We start from the raw sequence: 18,411 nt of genomic DNA, 5'->3' as shown, positions 1-18,411 counted from the left end.
AGACGCATTGACTATTCTCAAAGTAAGAAATCACGGCCTGTTCTATTATTTTCTTTAAAAAATAATGTATGTGAGATACATGTTTCTTAAAGCGTAAGCTCTCTTCCCAACACTGTGAAGGGGCTAAGTGTGTCCCATCGATATGTGAACTGTAAGGAGGTGAACATAGCAGTGTCAGTGCTAGAGCCAAAGCCCTTTAGAGGGACGTGTTTGACTGAGTTAGTGTATGCGCGTGTGCCTGTTTGTCCAAATATTGGTGTGGAGAGGGAGTCCTGCCTGGGCTCTCCGAACTGGCTTCCCGACCTGATTTGACTACACACAAACGTAAATGAAATAATGCCGAGTGGCAATATTGCTCCTGCCCAGTAGATGTCACCATCTCCCAATTAGTTGTTTTGTAATATTCTCAAGGAAAAATGTAATATAGAGACTACATAGTTTGATTTTTGCAACATATTACTTACTATATTAAACAATAATGTATAGGTAAGAATCATCGATTCCCCTCCAAAGAACTTAGAGATTGAAACATGCATTCACCCAATTTGACAAGATTTAATTTTTATAGTGAATTATTTTTATTTGAGAAATTTTTACTGCTGATTTGTCATATTTTACACACTTTTCCCCAAAAAATGTTCTCCCCTTCTTATCAAGTAAGAAAACTCACGTCTCTTCAGCCACTCCTTTAGAAACATCGGCCACACGTCTTGTGTAGGTGCCCCAGCTACGTTCTATTGTTAGGCTGCACAGGACAATTCTTATGCCCTGCCTCCAAATATTGCTTTGTGACTCCGCCCCTCAATTTGTTATCTCACTCAAAGCACTCGATCCAATCCAATGATTATCAAGTCCAGTCTTCGCTTTGAGTATGCATATTTTGTAATGATCTCACTTTAGAAATGACCACAAACAAAAACAAAATCTACAGTTGGATAGGAAAGCACAAAAATTGTCTCAGAAACTTAAATGTGTATTTTCTATGAAAATCTCCCCTTAATGGGGAAGTTCTTTCAGGAATGTTATTGGCCCAATGGATAGGGCAATTTTGTTTCCAATGCATTTTACCCTTGATTTTCTGACATTTAGACATGCGAACCTCACGGGTCGTAAACCGCCATCTTATGATAATCTTATCCATTGATCAGTCACCCTAAATTGAAGTGCCCTTGTGGGAGTACATTGTGACACCCGCCCCTCAAGCTTACATCTACATGTGAAACCGCTCTCATGATGTAAGTGCACAGTGTAGCCAAAAGTATGCTGTAATAAACTATGTTATCATGTTACCCAACGCAAAAACAGGAAGATGAACACACACACAAAGTAAAAGTTTACTTGCTTTTCACAAAAAGAAGCAAACAACTTACAGTTTTCAATAAATACTCATCATCAGGAATTTACCAAGTTGTTATATTTCTTAATTCAACGGAAACAGTTGACTACATCCAACGAGACATTACAACTTCTGATGCCCATAATCAGTGGAAGAACAGATTGTTTACTCCTCTCTGTCCTGACCAAGAAGAGAGCCCACATCCAAGCCTGTGTCTCTGCGGCTCGTATCAACACGGCCAAGCTCTTTAAAATCTGCAAGGAGCTGGACAATCCTTCTGCAGTCTCCACCTCCCCTGTTTCCTCACAGGCCCTTGGTAAGGCTCTGGCTTCTCACTTCACCACTAAAACTCAGGAAATCCTGTCCCCTCTCTCTCCTCTTCCTCTCCCTCTACCTATTTAGGCCTCCCTCTCCCTCTTTTCCTCCTTTGTCCTCTTTCTCTCTGACCACGACTGACACGGTTTCTAAACAAGTCCGATCTATGAAAGTGTCGTCCAAGCAGGTGATCCCCTGCTTCGCCAGAATTATCAAGGACCACATTGGCACCCTCACTCCAGCCTTGGCCGATTTCTGCAATCACTCTTTTGTCACTGGAACCTTCCCCTCTCCCCACAAGCACTCCCTTGTGCACCCCCTCCTGAAAACTCCTTTCCTGGGCAAACTCCTGGAAAAGCTGGCCATCTCCCAGCTTACTCCGCACACTGAATCTGTTGGTTATCTCCATGACCATCAGTCTGACTGCAGAGCAGCCAGAGGCACGGAAACTGTTCTCCTGAAGACCTGTGAAGATCTGCTCACTAATCTCGATTCAAGCCTTCCTTCTGTGCTCATCCTCCTTGATCTTTCCTCTGCTTTTGACACGGTCAATAATGCCACCCTGAACAATCGTCTCTGAGAACCTGGGCATCACGGATCAGGTCCTGGCTTGGTTGACCTCCTTCCTCCTGGACCGTCCCTCCCAGGTCCAACTTGGGTCCTTTCTCTCCAACACCTCTCTCTCCACATGCAGTGTTCCCCAGGGCTCTAACCTCTCACCCCGGCTCTTCATTGTCTACTTGGCCCCTTTGGCCCACCTTATCTCTACCTTGTCCTCTAACTTTCAGTGTTAAGCGGATGACACTCAGCTCTCCTTCAGGCTACCCTCAGTCTCCTCTCCTCTCTCGCTCATTCCTGACTGTCTATCAGCGATTCAGGAGTGGTGCGTCTCCAACGATCTCCGCTTTAATGCTTGTAAGACTGAGATCCTTCTCATTGGGACCCCTGCTCCCGCTTTCCTTCTCTCACTCACTAGCCACCCTCTTGTGCCCTCTTCCTCCGCCTTCCTGTGAGGCTAAAAACCTTGGTGTCATCTTCGACGCCACTATCTCTTTCTCTCAACTCACATACCTTGGCAAGAAGGCCCACTACCAGCTGCACCTCCTCAGAGGCATTCTTCCTTTCCTGACATTCCCCCAGAAGCTCACTGTCTCTAGAGCCCTGGTTCTCTCTGGGCTGGACTACTGCAACAGCCTCTTTCTCAATCTGCCTTCCACTACTCTTCCCCCTCTGCTACTAATCCAGAACAGGACTGCAAGACGTGTTCTTGGCCTCAAGCCCAGGGACCATATCGCTCCAGCCCTGAAATCTCTCTACTGGCTCCCGGTGGATGCAAGGATCATGTTCAAGACCCTGTGCATCGTCCACAAGGCTTTCTGGGGCCGGGGACTGCACTACATCCAACTCTTTCTTCCTAACCACCTTTCTCCTCGAGCCCTTTGCTCAGCCACCTCCAACTCTCTGAGAGTCAGACGCTTCTCCAGACAGAGAGTGGGGTGTAGATCTCTCTCCTCTGCAAGTGCCTCCCTCTGGAATGGCCTCCCTGCAACTCTCAAACTTGAGCCAGAGCACCTGAAGTTCCTGATGCACCTCAAGACCTTCCTTTTCGCTTCTGCTTTTTCTCTCTCTCTCCCCTGCTGACCAACCCTTATGCTGTGTTGTCTGGTTGCCTGGCTACCCTCAGAGTCTCACTGGTACCAGGCTCCCCCTTGGCCAGTAGCCCCTGCACTGCCTCCAGGCCTACCGCACACTTAGGGGCTGTATCTGGAACCCTACAGTCCCCTGCCACCTTGCACTTACCCAGAGCCGCGCTGCCCTGGCTGCACTTACACAGAGCACTGCTGCCCCGATTGCACTTCCCCCTTCATTCCCACTGGTACTTCCCCTGTCCCTCCCCACTGCACTTTTGCGTATCGCACTTACACGATCTGAATGACACAAGGCCTAGTAAGTTTGTTTGTTTTGTCCTCCCTCTGTCTTCCCTCCCTTGTCTCGTCGCGCCTAGTAACACTTGTGTACAGGCGCGTTATAAATGACTTATCATATCATATCAAGGCATAGTACTCATTTGTTGTTTGACGGTCACATTCCATGCAATCTTTCTGATTCCATTCTTCAAGGTTTTAATACCAGTACTTGAATTGTTCAAGTCAAAGTACTGTGGAGTAAAACATAATTCCATTATGTTCTACCATCTGTTTTCTATCGAAGCACATGGCGTTTGCTTTTGGAGAAAAAACATTTGGTTACACATCGACAGCAAAACATTGATATCCGCATTTCTTTATTGAATAAATGCTGATTTATTGGCTCGGGTGATGGACAAACGCAAATGGGCAAACTTGAGCGGTCGTTCCAGAAGATACTTATCATTGTTCCGTTCGTAATGGCAAAATTCCAATTCTGGTTTAAGAACCCGGGCAGATGGTTGCATGACATACGCATATCTTGATGATGTAACTAAGTGCATTTTGAAAGGATAAATATATATATATTTTTAATAGCCATTGGCAAAACAATTCACTGCATTTCAATAAAAAATTACTTTTTCTATATAGGTTATATTGAAATTTTAAACAATTGGCTGTCTTTACGTCAACTTGAATATCAATGTCGCACATCATTTCTCATCAAGCACACGTACATAATTTGTTGACTTTCCATTTTAGCTATGTAAAATGCAGCTCATTCACATTCGACAGCTCTTACTAATAAAAACTTGAATTCCATCCACTCAGTTTCTCACATGTCCATCTTATCTTTTATTCAAGCTTACTTGGTATATTGGATCCTTGGAATTTTTGTTACAAGTGATTCAGGGACAATTTACAAAGAGTCTTTTCATTTTGTGCTCAAATTCCCAAGGTCCCTGTAGCTTTTATTTTTGGCTTTACTGCAGAAATGAAAAATATTATGTTCCTTTTTTAAATGGGACCTCTAGATAAATAATAAGACAATATTTGTACTTGTCACAAGCACATAATATTTACTGTCAACATTGCTATTAATATACACATTCTTAATAAAACCATGTTAAATTATTATTATTTTAACAAACAAGACTACATGAACATGTGGGCGAGCGTTCTGGAGTTATATCTGGTCAGCCACTTTTACAATGCAAATAGATTATTACTTGTTTTCAAAGTCAAATTTTTTTGGGCAAAAGTCAAATTTCCTCCTTCCTCTCTGAGTGGGCTGACCTCTCCTCCTCACTCCTGTCCTCTACCACTCAACTCCTCTTTCTTGGGGACTTCAACATCCACCTAGATGCCTCCTGTCCCCCCACTGGACTCTTTCGTGACCTCTGCGACTCTCTCTCACTCTCTATTCTCCCGTCTGGGCCTACTCATTCTGCAGGGCACACTCTTGATGCTCTGATCTCTTCTGACCTTCCCCTCTCTGTCCCTCTCTCCACTCCTCTCTCCTGGAGTGATCACTTTCTCCTATCCTCCCACCTCACCATCCCTACCCCACAGGCAAAGCCACCCTCATCATTGCCACTCACCTTCTCGGTCATCCGACCCATGAAGCGCGTGTCAGTTGCGGCTTTCGCTGCCACCTTCTCGCCCCCCCTCCTCCTTCGGCTGACTCCCACCCTGACACAGCCCTCTCCTTGCTCCACTCTGCTATATCTGATACTCTTGATATCCTTGCCCCTGTCATGAAAATCCACCTGAAGCCCAAAGCCAAATGTAACTCCTGGTATGATTCGGATCTCGTCACCCTAAAATGCAAGTGCAGGGTGGCAGAGAGGAAATGGCGTGCTTCATGTTCATCCTCTGACAAACTGGCCTGCCGCCTGCTCCAAAGGCAATACCGTCTCTCTGTTCTCACCAAGAAGAGAGCCCTTATCCAAGCCCGCATCTCTGCGGCATCTAACAACTCGGCTGAACTCTTTAAAATCTGCAAGGAGCTTGCCAACCCTGCTGCAGTCTCTACCTCTCCTGTCCCCTCCCAGGCCCTCTGCACTGCACTGGCCTCCCACTTCATCTCTAAAACTCAGGACCTCCTGTCCTCACTCTCCTCCTATCATCTCCCCCCCTCTCTTCCCTGCTCTTCCTCTGGCCCTTCTGCAGCCACCCCTCCTCCCTCCTTCTCTGCCTTTCCCCTTTTTTCTGCTGACGAGGTTTCCAGACAAGTCCGATCTATGAAAGTCTCGTCTAAACAGATTCACCCCTGTTCCTCCAAAACTATCAAGGACCACATCGACTCCCTGGCTCCTGCCCTGGCTGACCTTTGCAACCTTTGCAACCACTCCTTCGCCTCTGGAGTCTTCCCATCCCCCCTCAAGCACTCCCTTGTGCACCCTCTCCTTAAGAAACCCTCTGCCGACCCCTTCTGTCCGGCTAACTATCGCCCAATCTCCATCACTCCCTTCCTGGGCAAGCTCCTGGAGAAACTGGCCATCTCCCAGCTTAACCTCCATGCTGAAGCTGTTGATAGTCTCCATGACCATCAATCTGGCTTCAGAGCGGCCAGAAGCACGGAAACTGCTCTCCTGAACATCCGTGAGAACCTGCTCTTGAACCTCGACTCCAACACTCCATGTGTTCTCATTCTGCTCGATCTCTCTTCTGCCTTTGACACTGTCAACCATGCCATCCTGCTCAACCGTCTCCGTGATAACCTGGGTATCACTGGTCAGGCTCTGGCGTGGCTGACCTCTTTCCTTTCCAATCGACCCTCCCAGGTCCAACTTGGGTCCTTCCTCTCTGACATCTTTTTCTCCACCTGTGGCGTTCCCCAGGGATATAATCTCTCTCCCTGGCTGTTCAACCAGTATCTGGCACTCCTTGCCCACCGCATCGCCGCCCTCTGCCCCAACTTTCAGTGCTATGCGGACGATACCCAGCTCATTTTCAGGCTACCCTCGGCCTCCTCCTCTCCCTCCCTCATCTCTGACTGTCTGTCTGCTATCCAGGAATGGTGTGCTGCCAATGACCTCTGCCTTAATGCTAGTAAGACTGAGATCCTACTCATCGGCACACCCACTCCCTCCTTCCCTGCAGCTCTATGGCCGGCCTCTCTTGGCCCTCTTCCTGCTCCTACCTGCAAGGCAAAAAACCTCGGGGTCATCTTCGACTCCACACTCTCCTTCTCTCCTCATATATCTGACGTCTCTAAGAAGTCACATTACCAGCTGCACCTCCTCAGAGGTATTCTTCCCTTCCTCTCCTTCCCCCAGAAGCTCACTGTCACCCGAGCCCTGGTTCTCTCGAAGCTGGACTACTGTAACAGCCTCTATCTTAATCTGCCTGCCTCCACTCTCCGCCCTCTGCAACTCATCCAGAACAGAACTGCAAGACTTGTCCTTGGCTTGAGCCCAGGGACCGTATCTCTCCTGGACTGAAATCTCTACACTGGCTCCCAGTGGCTGCGAGGATTAAGTTCAAAACCCTCTGCATTGTCCACAAGGCCTTCTGGGGCCTGGGGCCTAAATACCTTCAACTCTCTCTTCCTAAATATCTTCCTTCCCGAGCCCTACGCTCATCCATCTCCAACTCCCTCAGGGTCAGCCGCTTCTCGAAGCAACGAGCTGGGGGTAGATCTCTCTCCGCGGCAGGGGCCTCCCTCTGGAACAGCCTTCCTGCCTCCCTGAAACTTGAGGAGAACCATCTCCGGTTCCGGAAGCACCTCAAAACCTTCCTCTTCACTTCTGCTTTCTCTCTCCCTCTCCCCTGCTAAATTCTTCACCTAAACTGCACTGATTCTGCAACTGGGCCACTCTCACCGACCTCAGTCCTGGGCCCAGTCACTCTTCACTTTCACTGCCTTCATGGCAACCCCCTGCACTGCGGGACTGTCTCTGTATCCCTACAGCCCCCCCCCAGCACTTGTCTGCACTTACCTTGCACTTGCCACCAGCTGGCCCTATTTATTTATTATTTTATTTCTATTCTACTTATTTGTACTGCACTCCCTCCCTCCCCTCCCCCTTCCCCTTGCACTTTTTCCCTTCCCCCTACCCCTGCACTTGCACGGTCTGAATGACACCTGGCCTAGTAGGATCGTTGTCTGTCTTCCCCTTGTTCCCCCCTCCCTGCCTCGTCGCGCCTTGAAACACTTGTGTATAGGCACGCTACAAATGCCATATCATATCATATCATATCATATCAAAATGAATAAGTTGCTTTAACCTAATTAGAGCAGTGTCCTATACAAACAATGAGAATGAAATCAAATTTTTACTGTTAGTTGAATAAAATAATAATGGTTCACAATATAGTCATCTCGGTCTACAATTGCAAAAACCAAGAACTCTCTTACACAGTAATTTCTCTATGATAGGGCCAGGGATGACCCACATTTCATCTACAAAATGTTGTGCCTCCCATGTATCCCCCATCCCCTCCAACCTCCCCACAGGCGGCCGGTGTGGGCCTGGGTTGACAGGGCTGGCATCCTCTCTATCAAGAAAGCCAGCATACAATGGAAGGAAAATGCACTTACATGCTGACGCCCCTGCACCAATAGGTGCCCATTAATGGGTTTCTGCTCTGACTGTTTGGGGGAATGGGGCAGGGTACCATGTGCGTGGCTTGCAGTCTTGGTGATAGTGGGGAGGATGCCAGGTTTAGGGCTTTTGCTATGGGCAGTAGGGGGCATAATTCCAGGTATGGGAATTTTGCTCTGGGTGCTGGAGGGGCATGATTCCAGGTATGGGGCTTGTGCACTGGGTTGTGGGGGCAGGATGTGTGGTATGTGGTTTGTGCTCTGAGTCTTGGCAGTGTTGGGTCATTTGAGTTCATACCTTTGGGGCCTTTCCCCTCAGATGGGGACTATACCAACCATATAATGACATTATTGGGGTATTTGAGGCTGCACTTGGCATATTACAGCAGGCTATGCATTACATACAGTGAAACACACAATACTTCAGACATACAGAGAGACATACAGACAGAGGATGTGGGCAAAAGGTCTGTGGACAGCAGGTCTATCAAGTAACAGGGTTTGCAAAACAATTTGCATAGCTCCACAGACATATGGATAGAGATATAGACAGATGCATAAAGAGAGATGGATAGATAAAGATGTAGACAGAGAGCTATTCATAGATATAGATGTATACAGAGAAATGGAAAGAGGGCTATAGAGTGATGCATACAGGGAGATGAATAAATGTAGATGGATAGAGAGTGATCAATGGATAGATCGATATATATGAAAAGAGATACACCCAGTTGATGGATAGAGAGTCATAGAAACATGTATACCTTGTGATGTAAAAAGGTATATAGACAGACAACGATGGATATGTAGATTGATGCAAAGAGATACCGTGTACCGAGACACATGGATAGACATAGATAAACACATAGATGGGGATGCATATAGATAGATAGATGTATACATAGACAACTAGGTAAATATGAGAGCTGCATTGAGGGTGCTGAATATAGACATACAGAGACATGCAAAAAAATAAAGAGATGTATTTACACACTGAGAAGCAAAAAGATAGATGAATATAAATATGCGTGTGGACATAGAGATGAATGTAGACATAGAGCTTAATAGAAGTATGGATACATAGAGTTGCAGAGCAAGAGATGGATATAGATGGAGAGATTAATATACATATGGAAAGATTACTAGAGATGTAGACAGAAAGAAGGATGCAGCTCAATGGAACTGTTCATATAGAGACATGCAAAGACAGGTCGGCAAGTACAGACATAGAGAGATGGGTACAGTGAGATGTCGAGATGGAGGAAAAGAGGTAGATGTAAATATAGAGATGGATACATATAGATGCAGATCATTATATATAAACAAGAGGAAGCATTTGTTGTCATGGAGGTATTCAAGAAGAATGGATGAATAGTCAGTCTATATTGTTTCAATGCCTTAATGCCTTTGCAATGCTACTGCGATGATGCAGTGATAAACTGGTCTCAATTTCAACAATGTTGCTGGTGTACCTGGTTGGCCACCACACATGGGCATACACATCGATTAATAAGGATGGTAAAGAGGATATGCCCCAGACGTATGGTTATTGCACCCAGTGTCAAACCTTGTTGGTAATATTGGCACCACTGTATCACACATAGAATGGGTCGCTATCAATCCTCGTAATTTTCCTACTGCACTGACATATTAATGAAGTCACAGTCCATACTTCTTTTGGTTGGTTCTGTTTTTCATTCTTTTAGATGGCTTCGTCAATTTTCTTTTACATTTCTTGATCAATGGTGAGTTACTCTGCTTCCATGAACTGCAATTTGAAGCATTCTTTACAATCAAGTGCATGCTTTATGGATGATAAAATCTGAGTAGCCTCCACCTCTTTGCTCTGCATTGTCCAAGAGCAGACCCTGAGCACAATCACAGCAACCCCACAACTAATGCTTCTTGTCCTGTCTGTCATATACTTCGCAATGTGATCGTGGTGTAGAGTTTATTATTGAGTGTCATTGATATGGAAGTTAGGAAGGCTGGATTTTCCATTTTATGCCACTGCACCATCTTCCAGAGTATTGTGCTCGCCCCCAGGCCAAACATTTAAAGTTCACCCTTGTGTTGTGGTGTAATATTTACATATTTATGTATATATATGTCAAGGTGGGAAGCGGATTTTCGTCGATTCTTTAAGCATGCATTATGACAAGCAAAGAACAATTTAGAGTCACATCTGTCACCCGTGTGACTCTAATGATTCGAATGTGTCAGTGCTTTCTTTGGCACTTATCTGCCTTTACTCTTTGACCACTATTAAAAATAAACAATTGCAATTTCAAAATAAAATAACACCCAAATGTATGTTTAATTTTAAGAATCAATATACTTGGTAAAGATTGATACTAATAAGTACAGAAACGCATTTTCTTCCAGTCACATTTATTTGTATAATACAAAATAATCCTATTTGTGAGAAAAATATGAAAAAATGCATACAAATACACATTTAACGAGAAAATAGACTCACATTTATTCCACAGAAGAGCATTGATATATTTTTAAAAAATGTAGTTAAAAAATGTTAATTTTAGATGATACATTTTTTTAAAGTAACACATGATTTACACACCACTTCATTTCAATCTTGAAGTCAACTTTTCAATAATTTCCCCTTTTTGGGGTATACAACATTAGCAATATTCAGTGGGATTGACTGCCCCCTGGAAACATAAATGTTGTCAGTCCATGGATTTGCATGGCCAGCAGACTCAAAGGGCCTCATCACGAGTTGGGCAGTATCCCAGCGGTATTCCTGCTGGGATACCGCCGTGCTAATACCGCTACCGCCAACGGGTCCGGTGCAATTAGCACTGTATCACGGGTTTGACAGAATGTGAATTCCCCATTCCCCATTGGGCCCATTTGGGAATTCCCCATTCACGATTGGGCCCAGTGGGGAGTTTTTGGCGTGACTACCGGCAGCGGTATTAATACGCAGTAATTGCGCTGAAAATCGTCAAATTCATGGCAGATTCACCCCCAGCACAGAGCTGGAGGTAAAGTCTGCCAAACCCGTGATTTGGCGGACCCTTAAATGCAGCAGTAATAGTAATAGCGTTACCGCCGCATTTAAGGGTTACTGCCAAACTCCGAAAGTCAGATCTTTCACAAAGTCAAATTCCATCTGCTCTAATATTGGCTTAGACACCCATTGCTTTTCTCTGTTTTTAAACACTATGGTTTAACGAAGCATAACAAAAGCACCTCCTGTTCTAGCTTGTTCCCTATCAATGTTCTCATTGTGAGCAAAGACAGCCTGCCTGGTTCTGCCCTCCATAATGTCTATGCTGAAATGCAACCTTTTAGGCCTGCACTTTAGGCACATGTTATGGAAAACCTCCAGATCACCAGTGTGTCCAAATTCTGTCAGGCCCTTCAAATGCCTGGTAAGCTTTTTGCCGCACACAATCTTTTGTAGGGCTATGTGAGGAGAGGAGCCTTGCACCAACCACTTTTTCTCACAAACGTGCTCTTCGCTCAAATGTCCATGTACACACTGGTGAAAATGCTCATTAGTCTCCCATGAAGATATGTTTGAACTATGATGTGGCATTGAAGCCACTTTTCAACCAGAATTTGGATGGATCTCACAAGTTTTTGAACACCACCAAAAATGGTTGCTGATGGATTGTGACCATTTTAACATAACATTTCTTCTTACCCCATTTTTTCCGGCAGCTGTGATTTTTTTAGATATTGATTTGGCGGCGTGCCATACATCAAATGGATGCTTTTGTGTGGGAACTGGTCTCGCATGACATTTGCTATTCCAACGTGCCTGTCAGTGTCTATCAATTCTATTTGCAATCCCCTTGATTGAAGAAGTTCAATGGATTTAAGGAAACCATATTACTCCATGGCAACAGAGGACATACATTCTGACACTTGCACCATGACAGATCTCACTATTTTTTGGGTACCCATGTGCTGGAAGCGGTAAGTGCAGTACGTGGCTGAAAATCCAGGACTGTTGCACTGTCCATCACCAGCAAGCCTGACCCTTTTGCCTGCAAGAGCATTGCCTGTGGTTATCTGTTTGAGGTCCCAGGCCGGACCAATAGCAGGGCACAAGAACTGTCTCTGATATTTGTAGCATGCAGTTTTTGTAATGAACTCAAGTCCTACAAATTTACAGAAACATGATATCTTACTAAACATATCTTACTAAACATTAAAGCACTGAACAACAGAGCACAAGAGCAAAGCACATTTCCAGCAAGTACTTTTCCAAGAATGGGTTCCGTGACGATGAAAATGTGTAATGGTCGTGCGCACAGCTCCCCTTGATCTTCAGTTTGGTGCCTTTGACTGCTCGAGGCAACTTCACCAATGACTCTGCATAAATCCTTATACGTATCCTATAGTCGCATTTAATAATTTGTATAATCCGTAGCAGGTAGCTGTCAAAACCAATGTATTTTGGTTCCTTTAATACCCAACCATCCTGCAATATAGTTCTTTGAGATTCTATGGTGTTGGATAAATCCATCACACTACCCATGGTGAAGTCAGGGTTACCCTTGCCTCATATCACCTGTCGGCGTCTAATTACAAGCTTGCAATTATAGAAGCCAAACAAACCTATTATGAAAAAATGAATTAAATCTGCACACTCCTGCCACAAAGAGCTCTTCACAATCCTTAGGGACTTTGAGGGGAAAGATAATTCCTTCCCTGCCCTAGCTAAGAATGATCAATGGTACTCAGGCATTCAACCAGGCTTCAGTGAAAAACTGAACTCTCATTGCAGCAAGATTGCTTCTCTGCGATCATCTTCTTCCTTCATTAATAATACTGCTTCTAGTTCTGATTTTACTTTTGCACTCCCTTCTACTCCCATCCCTATTTTCAATTTTAAAGTAATTAGCGAACTTGATCTTCTAGATATTATTGATTGCTTAAAACCATCCTCTTGGCCTGATGACAATTGTCCCCAATCAAAATCAAAGAATCATTTGCTTGTCTTGACTCCTTTCGCTACACACCCAAAGAACTCATCCTTTGCTACCGCTACAGTTCCCGAATCCCTGAAGAAGGTATAGATCCCTCCCATGATCAAAAAGGCTTCTCTTGATCCTTCCTCACTCAACAATTTTCATCCGATAACTAATACTACATTTCTTATGAAGATTCATGACACGGTCGCCTACTCTAAAATTCAACTACATATTGAAAGTGATAATCTTCTGGGTCCACTTCAATCTGGCTTTAAAGCACTTCATGGCACATAGACTGCCTTGATTGACTTGAAGTTTAACCTATGTCATATTGCGGACTCGGGCCAGGTAGTACTTCTTATGCTCCTCGACCTCTCAGCAGCGTTTCACCTTGTTGATCACCCCTTGCTGCTTGAGAGGTTGGGGAGTATTGCCAACTGCTCCAGCAGTGCTCTGCAATGGTTGGCCTTTTTTCCTGGGCCCTAGATCTGCCCGTGTGCCTTCTGAGGGCTTAAAATCGGCTCTGGAACATCTTACATGTGGTGTTCCACAGGGAACATTTTCTTTCTCCCACTCGCTTTAATCTGTATATTTGTCCTTTTTTCAACTCCTGGATAGTCTCACCGTAGACTACACCAACTACGCAGATGACATCCAGGTTGTCATCAAAGTTTCTGGCAATTATGAGAATGACCTCCTGAGTATTAACCACATCTATGGTTTGATTGAAAACTGGATGATTACCACCTCTTTGGCTCTTAATGGTAACACAACTGAGTGTATGCTCATTGGCTCTAATCAGCATCTGCCTTTGATATTGCAGGATCCTCTATTAAGACCAGCCTCTGGGTTAAGACCAAGCGTGTCTATCTTGACTCTTCACTAAATATGAAGAAACATGCTAGTCAGGAGAAAGCCTCATGTGCCTACACTACTCGTCTCATTAGGCAGATTAAACCTTCCCTCTCTGATGCAAACGCTGCCTCCATTACAGTTGCCCTTGTCAACTCTAAACTTGGCTATGGGAACAGCCTCAGGCCGGGACCTCCAAATCCAACTTAAAAATGCTTCATGTTGCTCAGAACAATGCAGTGTGTGTTGTTAGCAGGCTTTCCAGGAAATAGCATGTGAACAAAGCCCATATCGCTTTGCACTGGCTTCCTGTCAAACACTGTATAACGTACAAGGTCCTACTCCTCACAAATGTCTACACGAGAAAGCGCTAGTATACCTTATGAATCGGATTAGACATGCTCGTCCTGTTTGTTCACTTCGGTCTAATGCTTTTCTGAATCTGGTTTCACCCAGATTTAAACTTGAGCGTTTTGGTGGCATCAGTTTTGATTCCATGGCTCTGCGTCTGTGGAATCTTCTCCCTGCTCCTCTATGCCGCTGTGAGGAACTATCTTCCTTTAAAAAAGCCCTTAAAATGTTTCTTTTTTGTTTCTGATGGTTATTTGTATACTTTTCTTCTATGCTTCCCTGGTTTGACCTCTCTGCATTGTTTTTCATTGATTTGTTGCGCACTGAAGCCTTTGGGCGAGTTGCGCCTTATAAACGGTATATAACAATAACAATTTGTCGATGAATTCTTAAGATGCCTCAGTGATTTCAATCTGTGACATTTCTTTTCAGAATGCATTAGGGGAAACAGGAATCATTGGGCCTCATTATGAGGCAGGCGGTAAGGGATTACCGGCACCGGTAAGGGCACTTGTGCTGGTAATCCCCTACCGCCCTACTACGAGTTACCTTTGCGGGTCCTCCCTTAACGCCTGGTTTTTCCAGGCGTTAAGGACGGGACCCGCAAAGGGACTCTGGAGCTAATAACGGTACCGCAATTTGCAGTACCGTTGTTAGCGCCTTCCCCATTCCCATTGAGGTTCAATGGGAATGAGGAAGGGCCCTGGTGAATGGGGAATTACCGGTCCCGCCAACCTTGGAATGGACAGGTAATTGCTCCATTCACCAGGGCTGAGTCAGAACGGTTTGGAGGCAGCCATGGCGCTAGTAGCGCCATGGCTACCTTCAACCTCGTAATGAGACCTATTGTCTTTCTTTGACAGAAATTGTTTCAAAGGCATGGATTGGGTGAGAGGATCGGCAAGTAATGATAAAGCATCTCCTGTGTTGTTGGTCAGTTCCAGTGGACGTTGTGTGCTGTAACAATGATCCATTGTTACTATTCATGGTTCGCTGGTGATATTCAGTTCGAATTCCAGCCACTGCATATCGGCATCCCAATTCTGAACCTTGGAAGGAGCATTTGCAACCTCAAACATTAGTTGCTCCCAATTGACATTGGTTTGGAAACCATCATCATTTGTTAGTGCTGTGGTCTGAGTCTTCCTGTTCTTCTTATTCTTCATAGCGCTCTAATACATAAAAAAAAGCATTATTTCTATGTCACTTACAAAACATATGAATATCAACCTTACAATCTAATACCAGCAAACACATGTCCAAATAACCACTTTGAAAACAATTTAGAAGCATGGATCATATTTACCCTGGTTATCCGAGTAAGTTTGTATTCAGTCAATCTTGATGTGCCTAGTTCACCCCCAATCTGTAACAGAACATTCACACAAAGTTGTAAATGACCATAAATATCTTTGAACCGAACATTAAAAGTCCAATGGATGATAAATGATGACTGTCACTATTATTTGTATACCTGTGGTCCATCTCAACCGCTTCAGTAGTAGACTCCTTCTACATAACAACACATGCAATAAACATGGGATACTAATTAGACAATGTAATGTCAACTTGTTTGATAACAAAGATTACATCTTGATAATTTACCTTCAACAAGTGATGCAAACAGCAAAGAAAATGGAAAATATATTGAAAAAAAACACTTTTTTATAATTGAAAAACATTTTTTTTATAAAGAGAAAGTCAACCATTACAACTACCTAAAATGTTTACAACAATTGATCTTGAATGTGCCTGTGGCACTTCACTGGTGTCACGGGGAATTGGCATTAGAGTAAGCACAATACTGTCATCCTTAAAAAATAAAGAAAAGACATTATTTATACCAAAAATATCCAGCATTAGAATGGTGATTTTCATTTTTTCACTTTAGATGTACAACAGTGTATACATACATACATATAGCATTGTGAGAATAAATAATCCATGTAATTGATCTATAATCATACTTTTTGAATGGATTGCTGTCAATATATATATATTTTTTTATTGTTGCATTTTTAGTTTACAAGAAACCTTACACAACATAACAAATAGAAAAAATCACATTACAGAATACATTATCTCTAAAATCATTCCCATATATAATACTCATAACAAGTAGAAAATTCATCATCATGACTAAAATAAAACTTCATAGGCCCTACAAAACAGAGCGTTAAAAAAGTTCATTACATAGCCAAATTCATGTTTTCCAATTCGTCGATAATGTCCTGTAGAAACATATTCAGTGCCACTATTAAAGAGATATTTGAGCCCCACATACATCTGCTCCAAAACAGATGCCTAGACATTTCTGATTCAATGTCAAATCTATCTTTAGGATAAACAGTACGTTTAGGCTCAAAATGGATACATGACAGTACTAGGTGCTTAAGTGTCTCTGCCGAATCAAGGTCTCCACAGAAGCGACAATGAAAGACTGATAGACTCTCGGCACATCTGTATGCACCCAATACCGAGTCCTCTCTAGAGTCAATCTCTGGTTGAGCCTGAAACGCATATATATAGATCTGGCCCTATCACATGGAAACCATTGCAGGTAGAGGGGTACACATTCCCTAGCATGACCATAAATTACATACTCTTTATAAGTGGAATATGAATCCACACAATTGGCTGTTTCCACCCAGTCTGCCCTAAATAGAAACCTCCTAACCAACCCTGGACGTTGTATAAAATCGTCTATGCATAAACCAATGGAGATTAATAGAGAAATCATTTTAGAACAGAACTTATTAATAGAAACAACAGAATCGGTTCTTGCAACCTCACTTAAATTTTCGTATAAGGTGTTAGTAGGAGGATCGTGTATTTTCCTAAACACACAGAGTTGTTTCCAGTGGTATCTAGCTTTGAGTGATATAAGGCATAACTCTCGACGGATAACTGCATTGGGGATTGCCATTGATAGACCAAGAAGTTCTTTCCATAGCTTCCGCTGGATAATATTACGATTTGCACTAATATCGTGGGTACAAATATCGAGGCCGTAGAGGAAAATGGGCTCAAATTTTGCGAGATAAAATCTCCTTAAAGGTAGCAGTGAAAATGTACACACCCTGACTTTCAAAAATTTAATTTGCGATTTAAGTTTGCCGGCCTTCTCGTCAAGGCTCTTTTTCCACATTTTCAAACTGGTCCTATTTGTGAGATTGTAACACAAGTATCTGATAGCCTGTACCTGTTCCACCGATTCATCTCCCATACTCCATGTGTAGGTATGGATCATTCTTTTTTTGAGAATACCTACACCCGGGATTTAGATGCATTCGGCAAAAGGTTATTGGTGACTGCATGTTGATGAAAAAGATGCATCTTTCTCCGAAGGCCACGCGGTGTGCGGTCCAATAAGATGAAATCATCAGCAAACGCCATCCACTCCCTTCCCAAATTCCCCAGCCTAGCCGATGCAACGGAGGGGCCCTGCCACATGCACTCCACGTCGCACACGTATAGGTTGAATAGAAGTGACGCGAGCGAACAACCCTGCTTTACCCCCACGTAGGTGGCAATAACCCCAGACAAGGCGCCTTCTTCGGTCAATCGAACCCTGATGGAAGTATTTGTGTGTAGAAGAGCCAAGAGTTGAACGATCTTGCGGGGATCTTCATCATCAACATTTCTTACCACAATCTTGCTCTAACAACCCCGTCAAATGCATCTGAGAGGTCTAAAGATGCTAAAAAGACCTCTCCTATATTAGTCTGATGGTCAGAGTCTCTTATATGCGCGAGGATAGTACCGTTCAGATTGATTCCAAGATCTGCTCTGAAGCCAACCTGAAATTTACTAAGGCATTTGTTTCCCCTTAATGCTTTATTAAGGTCTCTAGGAGCAGGATTCCAAGACCTTACTAGCCGCATCTGTTAGTGCTAGTGGTCTATAGTTGCTCGGATTTAGAACATCACCCTTTTTGTATATCGGGACTATGATACTTTGCACCCAAGATTCCGGAATAATATGGGTCTCAAAGATGTGATCAAAAATGGGTTTTAATAAATTAGCCCATATTACCGGTGCTGCCTTTATAACAAAGGGTGGAATACCATCCGGGCCTGACGCTTTGGATGGCTTAAGCTTGTTTATAGCCCAAGTAATATCATTGAGGTCCCAAGCGCAACCTGCCTTTAC

This window comes from Ambystoma mexicanum, chromosome 6q, assembly GCF_040938575.1.
Source record: "Ambystoma mexicanum isolate Mex_15411 chromosome 6q, UKY_AmexF1_1, whole genome shotgun sequence".
Classification (NCBI taxonomy): Eukaryota; Metazoa; Chordata; class Amphibia; order Caudata; family Ambystomatidae; genus Ambystoma; species Ambystoma mexicanum.
This window is presented reverse-complemented; position numbering follows the sequence as displayed.